At 33.8% G+C, this 21,694-nt stretch overlaps 1 protein-coding gene across 15 annotated transcripts in view; it reads left to right on the top strand.

Annotated features, from left to right (window-relative positions):
• Nucleotides 1-3,358: 3,358 nt before the first annotated feature.
• Nucleotides 3,359-21,694, top strand: part of LOC106669787 (protein hu-li tai shao) — a 62,783-nt gene continuing 44,447 nt past the window's right edge. For 6 of the 15 annotated variants that reach the window (XM_014399505.2, XM_014399503.2, XM_014399501.2 and 3 more), the window contains exon 1: nt 3,364-3,532. The gene's annotated coding sequence lies outside the window, so the exon portion shown is untranslated. Of the gene's footprint in view, nt 3,533-21,694 lie in introns of all 15 variants that reach the window. The other 9 variants (XM_014399494.2, XM_014399495.2, XM_014399491.2 and 6 more) reach the window with 3 other exon arrangements.

The raw sequence follows: 21,694 nt of genomic DNA, 5'->3' as shown, positions 1-21,694 counted from the left end.
AAATTCCTCGAAACCATCTCTCTGATAGGAGGTTTTAAAGTCAAGGTTGATCAAGCATATTCTAATTCATATCCAGTGTTTAGCAAAGTTCAGCAAGGATCAGTCCTGGGTCCAATTCTATTCATCGTGTACATCAATGATAACTATGATACATGGAATAAGCGTTGTCAACTTTCGATGTATGAGTTGCTATTCAATTTAATTATTAGCACATATTAGAAGATTAAATTGCTGAGGAATTCTCTTCTGTATATCATAAAGACCCATGCTTTAAATTATTGACCTAACTCTATTCTGTCAATCTTTTCAAAATGCTTTGACAAGAGTGGAGAAACTACCCAATGGTGTTCTTTATTTAACCGCTATCACTGAACAAAAGGTCCTATGGCCATCATGGAAATACTTACAAAAATATATGTTACCTATGTTTGACCCATACAATAATTTTGTAAGTAGTATTTGGAGCCCCTACTTTCCAAAAAGACATTAAATTGGTTGAAAAGATGAACTGAAAAAACGTCTTGGGTTTTTTGGTAAATCCTCAAAAAAATTAAAACCATACAGCTACCAGCTTAAATTACTAAATTTAACAATTCTTCATGATTATAGAGAAAGGCAAGATGTCATTGAATTGTATAAATATGACCCTTCATCAACGTTTCTCACTTAACTTGTGGCCATAGCATGAAATTTCATCTTAATTCATCTAAATTCATCTTAATAATTGATCATCATAGTTACTGTTGTAAGAATAATTTATTTACAAATAAATACAAATATGTTCAAAAGTGTGATATAATTAGATGTTTCCGACTCCCTGCCTGTGTACTATCGAATGCAATGTTGTAAATTTAAAAGAACTATTTATTTATAAAGGGAAGAATAAAATAAAAAAAACCTTAATGTAATTTAAGAGTTACCTTAAAACAGAATATGTTTTAAACGTTTATGTTTATATCTTCTGTATTGTAGTGAGGTTACATTATAGTTCACAATACTTTTAATATGTGGGTGACTATTATTTACACAGGTGGAAATAAAACATTTAGTAATATTGTAAACTTGTGTCGATCCACTAACAAAGTTTAATGCGGAATGTAAATAATGTATTGGAATCCACCTAGGAAAGGAAACAATCAACCTTAGACACTTGTTTTGAACTATTTGTAACTTAGAATAGTTAGTATTACACATTTGACCATACCATTAATTCGGAGCTGCATACAGTTTTACTGATCTAATGTAAAGATAATAAATAAATTTTTTATTTGTTGTGCTAAGCTTCTTGTTTAAGAGAGGAATGAACTGCAGATTATACTCAATGCCTTGTCATACACTTTATTCACTTGCTTAGTAAATGTTAATTTTGATTCTAAATTTACCCCTAGATATTTTATTTCTTTTTTCCAAGAGTATTCTGCCATTTACAACAACATCTCTATTAATGTTTGGCGATGTTTAGTAAACAATTTCACTTCAGTTTTAGTTTCAATGGGTTTAATCCACCATTTGTGAAAGTTTTTGAAGCACTTCTTGAGAACTATAGAGAGATGATTGGCAATAATTTCTCTTCTATATGATGAGATAAAGAATATATCATGCATACAATGCATAACTACATTTAGTTTTCATTTTAGTTAAATCATTGATGAATATGTTAAATAAAATAGGTCTCAGAATGGATCCCTGGGGTACCCCAGCTGAGATAGATCTACTGATGATACAGCATTACCATCCTCTACATGGAATTGTTATTTTCTAAGTAGCTTTTTATAAAATAAACTAGATACTTGGGAAAATTTGCTTGAATTCATTTGAAAAAAAGACCCTTGTGCCTTTTCAACTTCTATTAGTGTCATCCTAGTATGCTTGTTCAGGTTAAAGTTGGGTTCAACAATGTCAGTCACTCTAGCTAACTGTTCAACAGTAGAATGATGCCTATGAAAGCCATATTGTTTATTGAAATGATATTGTTATTTTTTATAAACATGTCAACCTTTGCACTATATGTGTAGTAGTTAGTGACCGTTAATTAATGATTATTTGGAGTTCGTGAGATGCGGTCTTGTAGGTTTAAAAAAACATTTTATTTATTGCGCCAACATTTCAATCTTTATTTACTTTATGTAGATAATCTTCAGGGCCTGGGATTTACAAACATTGATTACCTTATACAAATACATGTAAGATGTGAAAATGAATTTATACAATGATTTACATATGAAATGTTGGCACAATAAAGAAAATATTTTTCTAAACCCACATCACACAAGACAATATTTCACGATCTCCAAATAATCTTTTCACTATAATGCGCTGCTCAACTACCTTGCTTATACACGTCAGAAGAGAAATAGAGCAAAGTTTGTTTTGTTTAAAGAAATGTTTTGTAAAAGATCTTGTATCTTATAAATAATCCAATTAATTATTCTTTTCATCGAAGGTTTTTGGTTGAGATGAAAAATTAGTGTCACAAGCGGGATTTGAACCCACGACCTTCGGCTCAATACGCCGCTGCTCTAACCACTTGAGTTATTGTGACTTTGATTCCCCTGGACACCAACTTTCAACCTCAACATACAGTAGGAATTTTTCCTCGTTTGCCATATTTTCAAATGTCGTGTAATCAGGATTCAATTCCCAGCGACTTATGAAGTGGCCACGGGGAGCTATTAGTGAAGTAATTACTTCTTTTGATTATTAAATTAATCCATATTTGTTTAGAGGTCATAATTGACCATATTAATTATTCAAATTGATTATTCTTTTCATCTAAGGTTTTTGGTTGAGATGAAAACTTAGTTTCACGAGCGGGATTTGAACCCACGACCTTCAGCTCAATATGCCACTGCTCTAACCACTTAGCTATCGTGACTTCGATTTTTTTTTCATTTCAACCAAAAACCTTAGATAAATGAATAATAAATAAAATATGATCAATTATGACCACTAAACAAATATATTATTTATAAATAATAAAGATTAAAGACTCTTAATATAAAAGTTCTTAATATAAGAAGTTTTATATTAAAAAAGACTTCTTAATAATAAAAATTAAAATTAAAAGATTTCTTAATATAAGACTTCTATAGACAATAAAGACTTTCAAAAAAGAATACACTATATCTATGTTTATAAGAGGAAAATGAATAAGTTGGCTAGCCTGCTTTTTTAATTATCAATTATAATTGTTAATTAATTAAAGCTTAATTTAAATATATTTAACTTGAATTTTAAAATATTGAAATTGTTGAAAAATTAGATGTTGAAAGATTTGTTCTAACGTTTAATGGAAAGAATGTGGACATGTTGAATGTGGCGGTGAGGCGACGGCAGTGCTGCCTCGAGGTGAGATGCGGAATTAAGTTCAAGTCCGGCTGTGTGAGGGACCCTTTGGGAATGGGATTCGCCAGTTGTGTGTAAGACGTGTGCTCCGCCCTTCTCCAACGAACCTCGAAGGATCTCCCGTCCGTTTCCGGCAAACTGTGGATTACCACACCTGAAAATCGACCCGAGGGGAGCCCGCTTTAAGGTGAGTGAGTCGTATGTCGAGGAAGCCTCCGGCCCTGGTACGTCCCCGACGTCCGACATCCACGTCCATCCGCGGCCCATTGAAAAGAGGGGTGTGTCACCCTGAGTCGCGACCGGGCCCGGCGTTCGATTCGGCCGGCGAAACGCGTCCGACGCCCCTTTTACGAGACGCCGACGCAAGTTTTTTAACGACGGACGGAAAACGGCCCCGGACCACTTTACGGCCCCGTCCGACGGCGAAGGGACAAGCGTTGCTTTTCCAAGCCGCCATGAACAGAATGGCCGACTCGCGCCTCTCGCACACTCCGCCGTTTCCCGTCTAGGCCCCTTTCCTCATTCTCCGATCCCCATTTCCCATTCACCCGCCGCCTTTTATACCGACTAGACGAATTATTCCCGACCGATAACTATTTTTCTCCTACGCCCTGGCCAGTTCTATAATTAGACATTTTAATTTCAAGTACCCATCCTGGTATTTACCGCGGTATTCCACCCTCTGTCAAACTCAAAACCCCCACAGAAAAAAATACTTCCTAAACGTTATAAATCAAACATAAAACGAAATATTCGTTCAAATCAATTTATAAAAATTTGGCTTGATGTAGATATATAAACGTTGAATGTTAATTAATGCTTTCTTAACAGTATTCGACCTAACCACCCGATTTGTACAAAATGAAAAATAATTTTATACTGATTTAACAATGATAAATAAGGGCAAAAAAAGGTTTCTGAGTTATCAACGACGATTTGAGTTGGGCCGAGGAAAAAGTCCTTCATGCAAGGCAAATTATTCAAGTTGGGCAAAGGTTTGGTAGCAACAAAAGTGCTTTGCTCACTTTCTCCCACTAATCAATATTGACCAAAAACTTATTTTTGACGCGAAAAACTCATTATTGACAATTTGGGCAGGAAATCTGTAAATATGGGTAAAAGGTCTTAACCATGGGGTGGGCAGAGCTTTGAAGCAGGAGAGCCAACCCTGACCGTTAAAACTCTAAGAGAAAAAAAAATTAACGCAAATAAATCCATACTGTACATATTTACAATTTATATTTACCAAATTCGTAACGAAAAAAGTAGATTTTGTTTTCTGAAAAAATAAGCCTTCGAAATTTTAAATTTAATGAAAATGTGGCGGCAATTTGCGAATCCGGGAAAAATGAATTTGGTTACTTTTTAGGATGGACCAAAGGTTTGGTGTACAGCGAAAAGCGTTGCAGATTTTATTCCATTAATCAATATTGATCACAGGCTGATTATTGACACGAAAAACGTATTATTGACATCAAGTTGACTAGGAAATATGAAAATTTGTGTAAGAGGATCGAGGGTGGAAAAAGGTTTGGTAGCACTAACAGAGGTTTGCAGTTGCTACTTTTTTCCACTAATTAATATTGGCCAAAAACTAATTTTTTACGCGAAAAACTCATTACTGACTGGTTGAGAGGAAATCTTTTCATATATGTGAAATTCCCATACCCATGGGCTTTGACGTTGATTTAAAGCAGGGTAGTCCTGACCCTTAAACTACATTTACAATTTTTATTTGACCAAATGAAAGACTAGATATTGTTTTCTGTAAAAAGTATAAATTTAAATTTAATGGAAATGTGGTGGCAAATTGCGAGTCCGGGAAAAATGAATTTTGTTACAGTTTCGGGGTGGACAAAAACGTCTAGTGCCCAGCGAAAAGCGTTTTCCGACTTTCTCCCATTAATTAATATTGACCAAAAACTTTTTATTGACACGAAAAACGTATTATTGACAGCACGTTGACCAGGACTTTTCTCCCACTAATCAATATTGACCTAAAACCTATTGTTGACAGGATAAAGTCACAGTTGACAATTTCAGCAGAAAATATTTAGATATTTATGAAAAGTCCTAGACTCCATGAATTTAGACAGTATTTTAAAGCAGGATAGTCAATCCTGACCCTTAAAACGCAAAAAAAATTAACAGTACCAATAAATACATATTTCATAATGAAAGACTAAGTTTTGTTTTCTGAAAAAATAAATTGGCGGCAATTTGTATGTCCAGGAAAAGTGAATTTTATTACTGAAGTGAACAGAAGGTATGTTTCCCAACTAAAAACATTTTCCCACTTTCTCTCGCCAATCAGTATTGATCGAAATCATATTTTGACACGAAAGACGCATTATTGATAGCAAGTGGACTAGGGAATAAGAAAAAATGTTTAAAAGGATCAAGGGTGGACAGGAAAAGGTTTTGGTTCGGTCCCACCAATCAATATTGACCCAAAAGCCAGAAAACAAACACGAAAGATACAAGCCAGGCCATACTTATGTATTTTATCGATTTAAAAATTTAGGTATGGTTTGGTTTTTTTATAGTAAAATTTGTGTACGGAGGTGGCAATTCGTCTAGGAAAAATTCGATCTCCATAGGAAAGTAGTCAATTTTGTCTGCGTTAAGGGTGGAACAAAAGGTTTGGTGGGTAAAGTAAAAGGTTTTCCCACTTTCTCCTTCTAATCAATATTGACCTATGTCTTAATTTGACACGAAAAACACATTATTGGTAAGTTGAGCACGAAATCTGTACGTACGTGTGAAATCTCCTAGGTCAATGGGGTTTGGCAGTGTTTTGAAGCAGGATAACCAATTTCCATGGGAGAATCGTCAATTTTGTCAATGTCAAAGGAGGACAAATGGTTTGGTGAGCAACGCAAGAAGTTTTCCACCTTTCTCCCATTAATCAATATTGATCAAAGCTTATTCTATCGCGAAAAACCCATCATTGATGACGAAATACTCTCAAGATATGATGAAAGTAAAAATATACGAATATATGTACACAGTGTTCTTATAAAAATAAGAAAGTTCGTTCAAACTTTGCTTTAATTACCTTTAAGTTAGTCTGAGCTTGCGTTTCTAGAAAAAAAATATTGTACATTTCTCCTTGTCTGCAGGGTAAGAACATGAAATTTAGTCTTTACCGATCATTTTGGTCAGCCTACCATCGCTGGGTTGGTCTGTCAGACGCCTTCTCGCCATCTTCACTGTGTCTGTACTCTCACACTGAAGATAGCATTAGATAGGCGGAATAAAATGAAGGTAACGGCCTAATTTCAAAAATTATATTTGTCAGGTGTACATTTAGTTTTTTAAATTTTTTATTTAGGATTAGTTCAGAATGTTCCTTCTCATTTTACATTTGATGAAATTCATGCGGAGAATAGACTAAATTTGCTTTATGACTGATGAAGTATGACACCATATTGAAAGGATGGTAGGATTGCGCATATTTGTTAATCATATAAATTGGCTCAAAAAATCTATTAAAAAAAAATACGTTGACTAGAAGAAATTGGGTACACCAAATTCAATTTTTAAAAAGCACTTTTAACTGTTTTATTAATAAAAGTGAAATCATGGCGCTTTTCCCCATTTGCGTTGTTTCTGTTTGAACACCAAGGCTACAAAAGTCAAGTAGTTCAGTTGTACTTCAAAGCAAACTGTATGATACATTTTTGTCATTAGAATGATTTATAACCAAACTTCGAGAAACCAGTCGATAATAACTGAAACACTAAACTTAAAACAAAAATAAAATTAAAAATAATTTTTTAACGCTTTTCGCGGGTTGTTAGGATTGAAAAAAACAAACTGTCACCAAGTAATTTTCTATTTAGCAGAATGATGATCTATGATTCATCATTAAATACAATGTTGGGAACCCCTGCGATTATTGCTCGTTATTTCCCTTATCAATTCTTTAAATTATCGATCTAAATTTCAATTTTGTAAATAATTTATTATTATCGAAATAAATAAATTTTGGAATAATAACGAGAAATATTTAGAAAAATATTAGATTATCCCAATTAATATCCTTTATTTTTAATCAGAGGACAAATTAATATGCTGTTTTTCCAATATATCTGTTTGTGAAACAAATAGATAAAAGTTTACTTTAGATAAAACGGTTTGGAGACGTGTAAACGCGATAAGCACTTTAAAAAAAATCTTTTACCCTAAGAGAGAGAAAAAAGTTCAAATTTAAACAAATTGTTTATTAACAATATAACATGATAATTTAATTATGAACGGTTAAAACACAGTTTGACAGTTTTTATCTTATCAGAATACCCATTTTGACCCAAGCCCTTCTGTGTGATTTCTGTTCAAATTAATCTCGGCCAATTTTCTTCAATTTTGAGATATTATTTATGACGGGGTTATACAATCTTTGACGTCGTGTTATAAATATAAGTTTATCTCCAACGGGGACGTGTGTACAAAGTCGAAGATAAAACATTTTCTATCGGCTAAAAGTTCAAATGAATCCTCCAACGACAGAAACGACAAGTGTATGATCAACTTGGCTCTTCTTTCTTTTGGCTTATTTTTATAAAACTGAGTACTAATCAGTGGTCTAATTAGGTTTTTAACGACCCTATGAAAAGATATAAAAAAGGACTCAATAAAAAATGTAAGTTTTCTAGAATCATTCAAGCGTTTTAATTATTGAAATTATTTTACGATTTAACTCTCTTTGTAGGTAAAAGTGACGAAAAAGCGACTATTTTTCTCGTCTGACTATAAGATACTATTAAAATAATAATAATAATAATTTCAAAATTACTGGAGTAATGGCAGGGCTAATAGAACGATAAAATAATTCTCTTCTTTTACTAAAAGGCTTTAGAATCGTAGATTAACTTTTTAATGTAAGAACTATTTACAACGCAGGACGAAATATAAATTGTTATTAGTATATCGAAAAAATTTTATAAGGGCAACCTTATTATTATTAATATAAAAAAACTTTATTTTTGTTCCTTAAAATAATGGTCTTTTAAACATCAAAAGCACCTATAACATGTACTTTTTATTGTATAATAATATAACTAACAATAATTGATTTATTGATAATAAAATACTAACGAACTTGTCTTGTACGTTGTAAATCTTGTTAACAAGGTCTTAGATGTTGTACACGAAGATGCAAGATTAATAGATGGTTTATACGAGTCTAAGCAATCTAGGTTAATTATGCATAATATGTTTGACCATGTCATTATTACTATAGGTACATTATTGCTAAGTTGGCCCACGGCGAAAGGTTGCTAGCTTGACTTCTGCATTTGTACTCAACAACTGTTTATTGAAATCAGATAACTTAGTTAATCTTTTAGCGAGTGTGCACCTCAGCTGATCAACAAAGTTAACTTGCATCAGAGTGTTGAGTATGTGTAGGTGAGTTGTGGTGGAATATCGAACACCCCTCAGACCCACCAAACCAGGTTAGCTTCAGGCTAGGTGATTTTAGAGTGAAAGGTGGGAAGGCAAGGGCGTGATATTAATACCCCAGCGACTCCCCAATTTTTAGCTGTACATATGATATGAAAGGTTATAATCAGTAAGACTGTATTTATTAGAGTGAAGGAGGGCGGGCCTTGAGAATACTGAGTACCCTGAAACCTGCCGAACTAAGGTTAGGTTAACAATAAGTTTGAATGTGTGGGTATGCATCAGTGCTGGTAATAGCCATGGTAACTAACCGGCCGAGGAAAAAAGTAATACAACAGATGGAATGGTTGGAAGGGAGTAGATTATCTTGCCCAAAGTTCTACTAGTTGGTCTCCTTCAAACCAGTATTATTTGGAAATGACGTTTTGTTTGTTAGGATGGTTGAGGTTCTATTTGTTGTAAAATCCTACTTTTTCTTATTATCTGTAACACTGTTTTCGAGCTTCGATATCCCTTCCTTGCGTTTATGAACCGCGTGTGGTACCCTGAACAGCGATTTCGGGCCCAATTTTCGCAAATGTAGCCACATTTTCATTACCTTTTATTCCCTGGCATGAGGCACCCCAAAAGTTTGAACTTGAATTTTTTTTAAATAAACTGTATTTCTCTATATATAGAAGACTCTAAAATGGAAGACGGGGTAGGTTGCGCAGTGTAGGACTCCAAATATAAGAATGTCTTTATTAAATTTCCGTACGAAAAAAGTATTTACTCTGCTAAACATAAAAAAAATATCACTGATTTACTAAGTTCGCTGACCAAATTGAAACATCAGACGACTGCATTAAAACATTGAAATTACATCGAAAATAGATCTGGTTAGATGTTCAAATTGCCATGTGGCTTAGAACGTAATCGATTAGAATAAAAATATCCCTTTCTTCAAGGGAAAAGTTACAATCCAGAATAAATATAAAAGATGACCACTTCCTCACGATTATCCCAAACAACTGGGGAGAAATGACATTTCATACTTCAATTAAATACAGGGAGCGTTTAAAATAGCGAAACGCCTTCAGATTTATAGTTAGAAAGGTTATTAATGGTTCGAAGAAAATTGTTGGAACGACAATAAAACGGTGCTACAGAAATCCATTGGGATTGATTTCACCCCTGTCTGAAATGCCGATAACCCTACATGGAACCCATTCCACGATAAAAATCCATTCTTGTCAGAAAATAAAAATTCAAAAAGCTTTTCTGTTTTCCATAGTTATTTCTTTTGTATTTTGATAGAAGTAATGTCCGAATTATGATAATCTGCACGGTTTACTTGCATATTTGGAAAAATTTCCATCGCCCTTTCCCGCAGGGTCAGTGTACATTTGAAAGTTTTCATATTACAGCATAACAAATAAAAAATTATGAGTTTTTTTTTATAATAACAAAACTTTAAAAGCTGTAATTGCATTCGTAGCATTTATCGCCGTTTAATAGAAACAAGAGGTAGGTAAGACAGGTCCACCCACACACAGCATTGCTTTTCATTCCTTCAGTTGAGACGTTCACTTCCTCCTCACGTTATTCTCTACAAATAATTAAATTGTAATCGATTCGGTATATTAATTACCAACACGCTAAACAACATCCGCATACAATCGGATGCAGCGGTGCGCAATCACAAGCCAGGACGAAATCAACCTAACAAAACCAGATATGGTAAAGGATGACCACAATAGCGGCTAGTTGTTCAAAACCACTAACGTATCCTTTGCCTTATTAAGTCGTTTAAAGAGTAAACGTACCGTGTCATATCTGTTAATTATCCAAACGTCCAGATTATTTTCTTTATTGGGATTTTTTTATAATTAAAAATTAATGATTGTAAGGGAAAATTTGTTCTAGGATAATTCATGTCATTTGAACGAGCTTTAGGTTTTACTTTTCAGCCACAATATGGCCACTTTTAGCTTACATAAAGAAAAAGTTACGATTTATTTGTTTAGAATGATTCAGTTCGTCATTTTTTTCTGAAATATTCCCTGTGGTCGTTTATTTCAAAGAGATTATAAACAGGATTGCAAAAGAGCAAGGGATAACAAAAGACATTTCGTCACTGTTTTGATAGTAAAAATAATAATGGCTATTTTCCCCTAAGGGTGTTTATTTCTAATTTTATCCATTATTTTTTCTCTTTTCTACAATAAACGTTTCTCACAAGCCATAAACTGTTAGTAATGCATAGAAGGGATGAGCAATAACATTTGACAGTTAGTAATTTTTTTGGTGTTAAAATATTTTTAAAGGTTCTCTGTATCAAAGGAAGCAAGAAAAACTTAGGATCCTGACAGGTTTCTTGACAGGTCTCGGCAGACTAAATGGGCATCTAAGATTGGTATAACCCAGCATGGCACGTGCAGATTCTGTAAAGAAGCGAAGATACCGACACACTCAAACTGTGATACACCATATTTGCGCGAGGAGGAATTGTTTTGGGATGTACAACGTAATCTCAGAAGAAATTCAACGACTGAAGTTTAACGACTCATCACATTCCTTGATGAGCTAAAACTCACCGGTTTGCGAGTACAGAACAGGGGATTCAGTAGCTCCCAAAGGGCGCAGTATTTTATATTACACATCACGAACATTATAACAACATATTTTTGTCAGGGGCATTCTCAATAATTGATAATTTCGTCAAAACGTTATTTTTACATGTCAAATCGGTGAAAGTAAAGATAGAAAAGTAGAAATGCAAACGTAGGCCGTTTTGTGTTTTCCTCTGCCGTTTCATTGTTGACCCAGATTGCAAAATTCCACCGGGGTTGCATTTCAAGTCAATTGTTGACATAGTACTTATGAGAGTCGAGGCTGAAAATCCAACTGCCCTGGTCCATCAAGTGAAATATTAGCAAAATAGGGAAATGTTTAACCTCTAGTCTCTTTTTTTAAGTAGATAACTTTTATCTAGCGATAAATTTATCTAAATAATATTCCAAACTTCAAAGCCTTGCGAACCTTTTTAAAATAAACTTAAAAATTAGCTCCTACATTTTTTTTCAAGCATGGCCATAATTTATTTTGCTTTTTTTATTTGTATCATATTATATATTACTTTACGACCAAATTAAAGTGCTTCTTTATCTAGAACAAACAGAAACAAGTACGGTGTATAGGGATCAATACATTTTATTGACTTCTACAATATTACATAATGATTTTAAGCTATTACCTTTACCAGCTAGGGGAGAACTGACTTAACGATTCGAAAGGGGGCTATGATTCATACTTATGTTGTAGACGCACTCACTTTTTTTATAGTAACGTGCACAAAAGTAAAATATTAATTTGAGAAATGTTAGGTTTTTCACGAAGCCCAATAATTTTCAATTATGATATACCGGAAGTTTTAATTATCCTTTCACTGCAGTGACAGTAGAAATAGAACTAATTCAAGGCAGTTCAACTGTCCAAATGATAGTTGTATTAAATTGTATAAAGCATTGCAATTAAAAAACAAAAAACCAAGGAAATTAGAATTTGTAGGCAGGTAAATTGTTTCAACAATGACTTAATCGATTTGTTTTCTTGCTTTAACAAGTTAAAGGTAGCATTTTCCTCATGCTAAGACTATTCAACTTTAAAAGAAATTACTCCTGTTAAATTATAGATTGTGAACAGTTTGAATGACAAATTGTTATACGTTTGAGGGGGGCTAGTGCAGTTGAAGCCCTCTCTTCCCACTGAAGTAATAGTCATGGCTAGTGTGGGGGAAGAATGCTATACAGGCCATTAACACAAATAAACTGTTAAGTAGGGGTAATGGAGCCCAATTGAACCAACAAGACGGCCTCTTTCGAAGAAAAGATGATAAAACTAGTTTGGTGGAATATCGTCGGGAGGAAATAAAGTGGACCTCGCCAATCATGGGATCATTAATCATTTATCGGTTTGAACTTTATCACGTCAGTTTTTAATTCGAAGCTTAAACGAGCTGGTTTCTTAGACTCGCGATCATTACAATCTACCTTTGTTCTATTCTTTATCAATGCTGATTAATTTTTTGGTAGGGGTTATGGAATTTGTTTTGTTGCGTGTTCGTTATCGGTACCAAGAAACTCGAGCTACAGTTTGGAAAATAATAAGGATGATAATTCAATTTTTTCCTCATCCATTCTGTCTTTTGACCATCTTTCGGCGTTTCTCAATGAATTGATTTTAAGTAGTGATTGAAACAAGCCAAAGATAAATCACTAAATCACACGACCAAAAAAAAAAAAATCTTAAATCCGTCGAACGAGAGTTATAGAGTGTATGAAAGTCGTGTTGATCTCTATTTAATCAAAACAGTTGATCTTCACAATAGCGTTTTGTGAGGGGTGAAATATTTATTTTGGTATTTGAAAATGAAAATTCCTTATCAATGTTCGTTTTTCAATTACCGGATAGCGTCACTAACATGGAATTTGACGTCGAATTGCAACGTGGCTGAATAACAATTAAGCAGACAATGCAGCCATTGTGAATAACTGACGTATCGGATATTAAAGAGAAAATAACGTCTCGACGCCGAACTTAACGAGTTTGTCAAGTCGGGTTGGATTGTTGAGTATAAAAGGCCTACACCGACTATTCTATAGAAAGAAAATGCCAAGTATTTAGAAAAGCCTGCACAAACAACCCAACAAAGTAAAGTGCTAATTATAAAGACCTGCACAGATTAATCTATAGAAAAAAATCCTCAGTACAAAAGGTCTGTACAGACTAACCCCTGGAAAGTAAATGCTAATTAATATGGGGACCAGCACAATCCCAACTCCAAAAGGCGAATGCTGAGTATAGAGATCTGCAGTGACTAATCTCAAGAGGCGTGCGTAGATTTAACCGTAGAAAGTGAATGCTAAGTATAGAGACCTGCACAAATTAGACCTAGAAAGTGAATGCTAAGTAAAGAGGCCTGCATAGATAAACCCTAGAAAGTGAATGCTCAATATAGAGACCTGCCCAGGCTGTACCCTAGAAAGTGAATGCACAGTGTTTACCTGAACAGACTAGACCCTAGAAAGTGAATGTTGGGACTTGCACAGACTAAACCAAAGAAAGTGAATGCTTAGTGTAGAGGCATGCACTGATTAAACCCTAGAAAGTAAATGCTGAGAATAGAGACCTGCATAGATAAACCCTAGAAAGTGAGTGCTAAATATAGAGACCTGCCCAGGCTAAACCTAGAAAATGAATGTATAGTGTTTACGAACAGGCAAGTGAATGTAGAGACTTGCACAGACTAAACCAAAGAAAGTGAATGCTTAGTATAGAGGCATGCACTGATTAAACCCTAGAATGTAAATGCTAAGTATAGATACCTGCATAGATAAACCTTAGAAAGTGAATGCTAAGTGTAGAGACCTGCACAGACAAAACCCTAGAAAATGAACGCTAAGTGTAAAGACCTGCGCAGACTAAATCCATGAAAGTGAATTCTAAGTGTAGGGGCCTGCACAGACAAAACCCAAGGAAGTAAATGCTAAACCTAGAGACCTGCATAGACTAAACCATAAAAAGTGAATGCTTAGTAAGAGACCTGCACAGATTAAACCCTAGATAGTGAATGCTAAGTATAAAGACCTCCACATACTTAATCCTAGAAAGTCAATGCTAAATATAGAAATCTGCACAGACAAAAACCTAGAATGTAAATGCTAAGTATTTTTTCTTGTATATTCGTGTTCCGCGCGGTTATTTTTCTAAATAGCGTGAAACTGTTTATTTTAATTCTTACATGATTTTGTGACAGAGCATTGCGAAATTGGTCTGACTCACCGTTTAAAATTAAACAGATATATTGTTGATAAATGCCATCTTGTGTGTGATTACATCAAGGAAACTAACGTAATAAATCATTTTTTTAAACATCTAATTATATAAATTAAAAAAGGAGGCAAGATATGTTAACTGCTGATTCTTCTTATTAAAAGGTTTAAATATTATTTTGAATTTTTTTTATATTTGTATAATCTATTTTGATGATATTAGCAATATAATTGTGATATTATTACTCTGTTTTCTCGATAAAAGAATTGTGATGTTGATAACAAATAGAAACTATTATGATATTTCCCTGAGATGGTCTGTATTATCTTTTAGAATAATTTTCTCTTTTTTCCCCCTCAATGATTTGTGATTAGTAGAGGGTACGTTCAAAGAGTTGTTATGTCATCGGTTTTGAGTGTATATTTTAAACGATATGTCGAGCCAATATTTTCCTCGTCGCGACAAACAAAAGGGAGAGAGAAGGTTTTTTATTCAGAAGCTGTAGACAATGAGACGTTGAATGTAAATTGACTTTCGGAGGACACGAAGAAGAGTGGGGCCAGATGCTACAACGGTACATTTGTGATGAGATCATTCCTTCTCTCCTCTCTTGGCCGACCCGACGCATGCTATTATGCTCGAGATCTATATCGGGGGAGAAAGTGGATACAGAAACCACTTTGACCAATCTAACACCAAAAGAAAAAATCGCACCACGGGACACTGAATATCGTACCTATTGTATAAATATGAATATTTAGTATTTTTGTTTAACTTTGTTTCTAAAAAAAGGAAAACTTCATCAAAGGTGCCAGTTTTTCCATCAGCCCCTGGAGTTTTCTCTCTGCATCGTCAACTCTTTAAAAATAAAACAGTTTTTGTTTTCCATGTTTCCAATGGAATAGCATAAAAATGAAAAATATATAAATCCTGCACTTTATTCATGATAAATGACTGAACTTTGAATTTTGGAGACTTTTTCATGGTTGCTCTCTCGGTTGCCGAATTCATCTCCACTGTTTGATCAAACCTGATCATTAAAAATAAAACGTTTAAATTTGTAATGAGACAAAATTCATTCTTTACTCTCTTTGTTCCAAATTTTCCTCGAATAACACAGTTTAATTTTTCTTTAAACGACAGAATTGTTTGTTTTTCAAAAATCAGTCCGTAATGTAATTTTTTATTATTTATTTGTAGATATTAAAAACAGTACAACATAAAGTAGTAATTCGGTCTGATAGTGGTTGTTGGTTTTTATTATTTTTTTATATATTAAAAACAGTACAAAATAATGGCCATAATTCGGTCAGACAATGGTATAAAAGGAGATCGTGGAAACGTTTTTACGCGAATGTCAAAAACAGCCAATTTCTAAGCTTTAATAAGGGCTAAATCATTAGGATCATTATCATACTCTAGAAAGCAAGGAACCCTGCTTTACAGATATGCTGACCTATGATGACATCAAATAGACCATTGATCAAGGAATTGGAGTGGTATTCATCAATGGTACAATATCAAGGCTCGGTTTCAATCGATTAAATTCCGTTACCGCAAACCGTCAAGACACTTTCTTATGCATCATAAATGATTTGGTGATTGACCTACAAGTTGTTGACCCCCTTGTCCGCAGGTCATTAGTAGTTAAAACAGTTTAATTTTGGAAAAATTAAACTGTTCACTTTTCTTTCGTTTCCGATAAAAAGGAATACTTAAAATAACGGTTTGCGTGTCGTCGAACATCCGTAAGGTGTTTTAAGTTTTTAAGTGAAAATCCGTAAGGTTATACTAAGAAGTTTTGTTGTATATTCTTCGCTGAAATGTGTATCATTTTCATCAAATCTGCGACATTATATAGGTGCATCAAGACACAAAAACTGAAACCTTGGTCCTTTTCTATGCATAATTGTTTGTAGTTGGTTTGCTGTGTTGAACCTTTTTTTGCACAGTGTTTGGCCTTTGATCATCACTATCGCATATGGATGGAATATTTATTGATTCAAGCATCGATGATTGTGTGTGTTCTAATTCGAATTGTACATTGCTTATAATATTGATTGTACAAAACGTACTCGATTTACGATGGTGGGACACTTGTGTGTTACTCTTGTTTCGTAAAATCGATAGAGGCCTGTTTTATCAATAAAGGGGAGTTATGACTGACAATGGGTTTTTTAAACGTGGCCCAACACACATTTTCCCCAGTTTTACACTTGTGTTCAATTCCATGAGGATTTCCTGTGTACGTATGTGAAAAAATTCGAACGCACGCGTCTGTTCACGTCATGTGCCATTCCGTTTTAGAAAGAATAGGAAGGACGAAAAACCCTTCATCTGGCATATTCACATCAGAAAATTCATACAGCCTCTGTCCTGTTGGCCTCAGTTAAAATAACAAACCAGTTCTGATATCCCTTCGGGAATGCACGGCCGGTTTCGCATAGTTCACGACCCACCGGGCTAATCTGACAGCATAAAAGCCTTGCCTTTTTTATTCAACGGCGTCCTACAAAGTAATTATTGTCTTGAAGTCTTAAACGTGGGAGGAAATAAATGTTTGCCTGATTCTCGGACAAACTGTTGTGAGTTGTGGCTGTCGGACCGGAAACACTTCCGTCACTGTTATTCCTTCGTTTGGACGTGGACGTGGCATCATTGGCTTAATTGACACCCCTACACAATTTGCATTTTGGGTTGGAATTAAATTGGCCGGGATTCGGGTGAAGTACATACCGAAATGTGTTTCGTACACATTTGAATACTGGGTATGAAAATGAATGGCATTTGTGTTATATTTTTATTATATATGTTTGATCTTAAAGAAAACAAGTTGGAGCCAATTTGGATATACTGTGCCCAACACTGTACTGCATTCACTTTTAGATTGATTATGTCAAACTTTACTTAAATATCTATTTGTAAAAGTTTTTAATCATTAAAATATCCTATTAAATACGATAATATTATATTTGTCGCAGGCTATGTCCAACGTTTGATGTAATAGGGTCTATAAAAGATAATTATTTTTCAAAAAGTATATGTACTTCTCCATTAAAAAAGTCAAAATATAGCCCCTTCTGAAGCACTGCCATTAATCACCTTTCAGCCAGTTGCTCGATCCCAAACTGGCACCACTTCTGATAGCTGTCGAAATACACTTACACAGCAATTTTGGTTTGCTATGTTAATTTTTTGAAGTGAGCCATGGATCGAAACAAATTACCTGAAGGAGCAAGGACTGATAAACAGAGAATGTGACAAGATTCGAACATGAAGATTCAATCACGTTTACAATACATTTTGGTAAACTAAAGCTAATTTATTAAGCCCTTGATGAATTACTTCTTCGTTGTTATAAAAAAAAATTCTTTTCATGAATATTCTTACACGTTTCTTTGAGTACAGCTCATTTTTTGGTAAACTAAAGCTGCTAGTTAAGCTGCATTTTTGTAATTTTTCATTAGGATTCCTAGAAAAACATCAGGGCCAAGCCCATGATGAATTGCTTCTTCGTAGTTATAAAAAAAAACTTCTTTTCATGAAGATCCTTTCACGTTTCCTTGAAAACAACTCATTTTTTGGTAAACTAAAGCTAGCTTAGCTGCATTTTTGTAATTTTTCATTAGGATTCCTAGAAAATCATCAGGGCCAAGCCCATGATGAATTGCTTCTTCGTAGTTATTAAAAAAACTTCTTTTCATGAAGATCCTTTCACGTTTCCTTGAAAACAAATCATTTTTTGGTAAACTAAAGCTAGTTTAGCTGCATTTTTGTAATTTTTCATTAGGATGCCTAGAAAATCATCAGGTCCAAGCTCATGATGAATTGCTTCTTCGTAGTTATAAAAAAACTTCTTTTCATGAAGATCCTTTCACGTTTCCTTGAAAACAACTCATTTTTTGGTAAACTAAAGCTAGTTTAGCTGCATTTTTGTAATTTTTCATCAGGATTTCTAGAAAGTCATTAGGGCCAAGCCCAAAAACTTCTTTTCATGAAGATCCTTTCACGTTTCCTTGAAAACAACTCATTTTTTGGTAAACTAAAGCTAGTTTCGAATATCGAAAATTTCTACCCTTCTTAATGGTTTGTTGGGGCGTGAATTGATGCAGGAATAGCCTACAGCTCTTTTTCCCTACATCGTACAGATGGCATAAAAGTGCAAGTATGATAGTACTTCTAACTGGATTATTACTAGAGCAAGGCGTAGTACCTCAGCAATATTGTCAATCGCCCTAAGCCCTTCTTCCTTTCCAGGGACATAAGAACCATAGACATGGTAATTCATATTTAATAGTTTTACGATCTGCTTCAGCGGGTGTAAATTTCGTTCGTACAATTTTTAGGACGAGAATTTGCTGAGAATTTCTTTTTAGCTGAATTGATTGCACTAAGGCTTTGTTGAGCCGGTCGACTATTTAAAAATAAACATAGATAGTGTTCCAGAAGCAAACATTAATTATTGAAAAACATTAAATAGAAATAATACATTTATACTTGAGAATACCGGGCATTTGATAAAACGATCACTTTTTGGTACACACCCTATTTCAGCCTTAATTTAGGCTTGTTAATCTAATAAGAAATAGTTTTATAAACGTAAAGCTTCTGTTTCATGTAAAGGGGAAAATTGTGAGAGGAATTTTTATTTTCATGAAGAATTAAAACAAGTTATTCCGTGGGAGGTGAGGTTTCAGAAGTCAAGTCAATCATAGTTCGTTACAATCCATAATCAGTCACCCACACCCACAGTGGAAATCTTGAAGCTCGGAGCAACTTTCGTGCACCATATGTAAAGAAAAAAAAACTTATCCAAGGATCAAAACTACAAGATCCTTTTCGAAACGTCAATTACTTCATTCATTTAATTCACAATAATGTTGAAGGTTATTCCTTATCCGATATATTTTCACGAAATTATTAGTTTAACTTTAGATTTGATCCCTCGCCGTTGTTTATTTATAGGCTTTGAAAAATTGCCGAAAGCTCACTTTCTAGAAATAGAAAACGTTTTCGTCAAGAAGGAAATGCCTATTTGTTCTTCTGGCATAGACGGACACGCCCTTTTAGCTTCGTTCCAATAGTTGGGGCTTCATTTTTCCTTCTTTATTTGCCAATAATTACTCATAAACTTATCTTTTAAATCTCGTTTAGTCTTAATTTTTTAAATATTGCACATTACCATAATTGGAAAGATACGCTTCAAACGATTTTACTGAGATTTTATAACATGGAAACATCATACATTTGATTTATGGATTGACGTGGACCGTTTAGCATTTATTGGTTTTTTTCCTCCGTTCAAAAATTACCATATTGTTTTCTAATTGTTTGCTAATTAAGGTAAAATTCAACTATTCAATGCTTATTTTTCTAACTGCAGAACATTAATTACGTCGAGTTTGACATGAACTTTTAAAAATTGATTTGTGAAATGTTATCGCTTCTAATTTTGAAACTGACATTTCAGCGGTTAAGTGATTATTATTTTCCTATAATATCTAGCTTGCTGAAGTGTAAAAACATTTGTACGAAGAAAAACTGTAAAAGTGTGAACCAACCAGGGTAGTAATATAGATAAAAATGCTCTACATTAATTTATAAATTGTAAAATAATTCATGGTGAAACGTCTAGGATAATAATAACCGTGTGACGCGGTTTTATTTTTATTCCCACGACTAAACTGAACACAGAATTTTATCAATTTGACACTCGTTGAGACGTAATAACGGATTTAAAGAAATTTTAAACACCGTCGTCGTCGAGTCCTAGTTTTCGTTCTAACGCGAAATGGAAAGTGACTTTGTCGGTCAAGTAGAGACTTAGTACCGTTGGAACAGCTGCGTTGTCCGGTATTACTATGCACATGTGGATCCCAAGTGTTAGACTAGCCTAGTTTCGTGTTTTGTCGTAAAGTGGATTGGGTTCAATCAGGTAAGCAACTAGACGTGAGCTTTGGGTTTTAACAAACCGACCGAAAGTTTCGTGCAGGAAGAACAACCGTCAAAATGTGCCTAGATCACACCCAAATACATAGTTAATAGTTTCTTAAAGCTGCAGCTGAATGATGTATATCTGTAGGAAAGAAAAAACTTAAAAATGAATTTATAACATGTAAAAATCTCTTTCCTGTAATAGATATGTATTTGATTTGTTATGACTTTATGCTAAGTAACAGTATTTTTCTTGGGTCCGACTTTGACTATGTGTCACAATCATTTTTAGTCAAAATTTAATGTCACTTGAAATAGTCGTGGTTTTGTTTATATGTATGATTTTCATAATGTAGATAATATGTTTCACTTGTGTTTAAGGAAAATGGTTTCATATTTTTTTACATCTCTCTCTCTCTCTCTCTCTCTCTCTCTCTCTCTCTCTCTCTCTCTCTCTCTCTCTCTCTCTCTCTCTCTCTCTCTCTGTGCGCGCGCGCGTATGTGTGTCGTCGGTGTCGATTTTTTTAAATACTAAAATTAAGTTTTTCTTTATCTTAACATCGTGTTTTTCATTCTATTTAGTGAAAATAACATGTTATTCCTTATTCTTTATTATATATATTTGCAAAATACAATCTTTTTCAATCGTATTTCGCCCAAATGTATGCTCACAATGCATTTTGTTTTGTCAAAACTTAGTTTTATTTGTTTACAGACATATAATTTTTTTTTTACATTAGTATCTAAAATCATGATTCTTACAAATTTTATTATGCTTTTCTTTAGTTTCTTTCTTTTTAATAAATGTTTTTCGTAATTTTCTGTAAAGATGGTGTTTTTTCATTTGTTTTTAGTCAAAATATCATGCTTGTTTGTTACTAGTCCAAAAGTAATTTTTTGTTTGTCTTTTAATATTTTTTATAACTAATTATTCGAAATACATGCTTTTCATTTATTTTATTTTATTTGGAAACTGTCCATTATCGTTTTACATTCGCAATTAGCCAACATGTTTTTATTGGCTTTTACTCTAAATATCATGGTTTTTATGACTTTTTGACAAAAGGTCGTGTTTTTTTTCGTTTTTATAGCGTAATAATTATGGCTTTTAATCGATTTTACCCAATAAGTCATGTTGTTCTATTGGTGTTGTCTATACAAATTGCAAACAATTTTTCTAAATTTTTTAAATGGT

This window comes from Cimex lectularius, unplaced genomic scaffold (assembly GCF_000648675.2).
Source record: "Cimex lectularius strain Harlan isolate CLEC.00 unplaced genomic scaffold, Clec_2.1 scaffold76, whole genome shotgun sequence".
In the NCBI taxonomy this organism is placed as follows: Eukaryota; Metazoa; Arthropoda; class Insecta; order Hemiptera; family Cimicidae; genus Cimex; species Cimex lectularius.
Note: the sequence above shows the minus strand (reverse complement) of the source record. Positions and strands in the feature narration are given on the sequence as shown.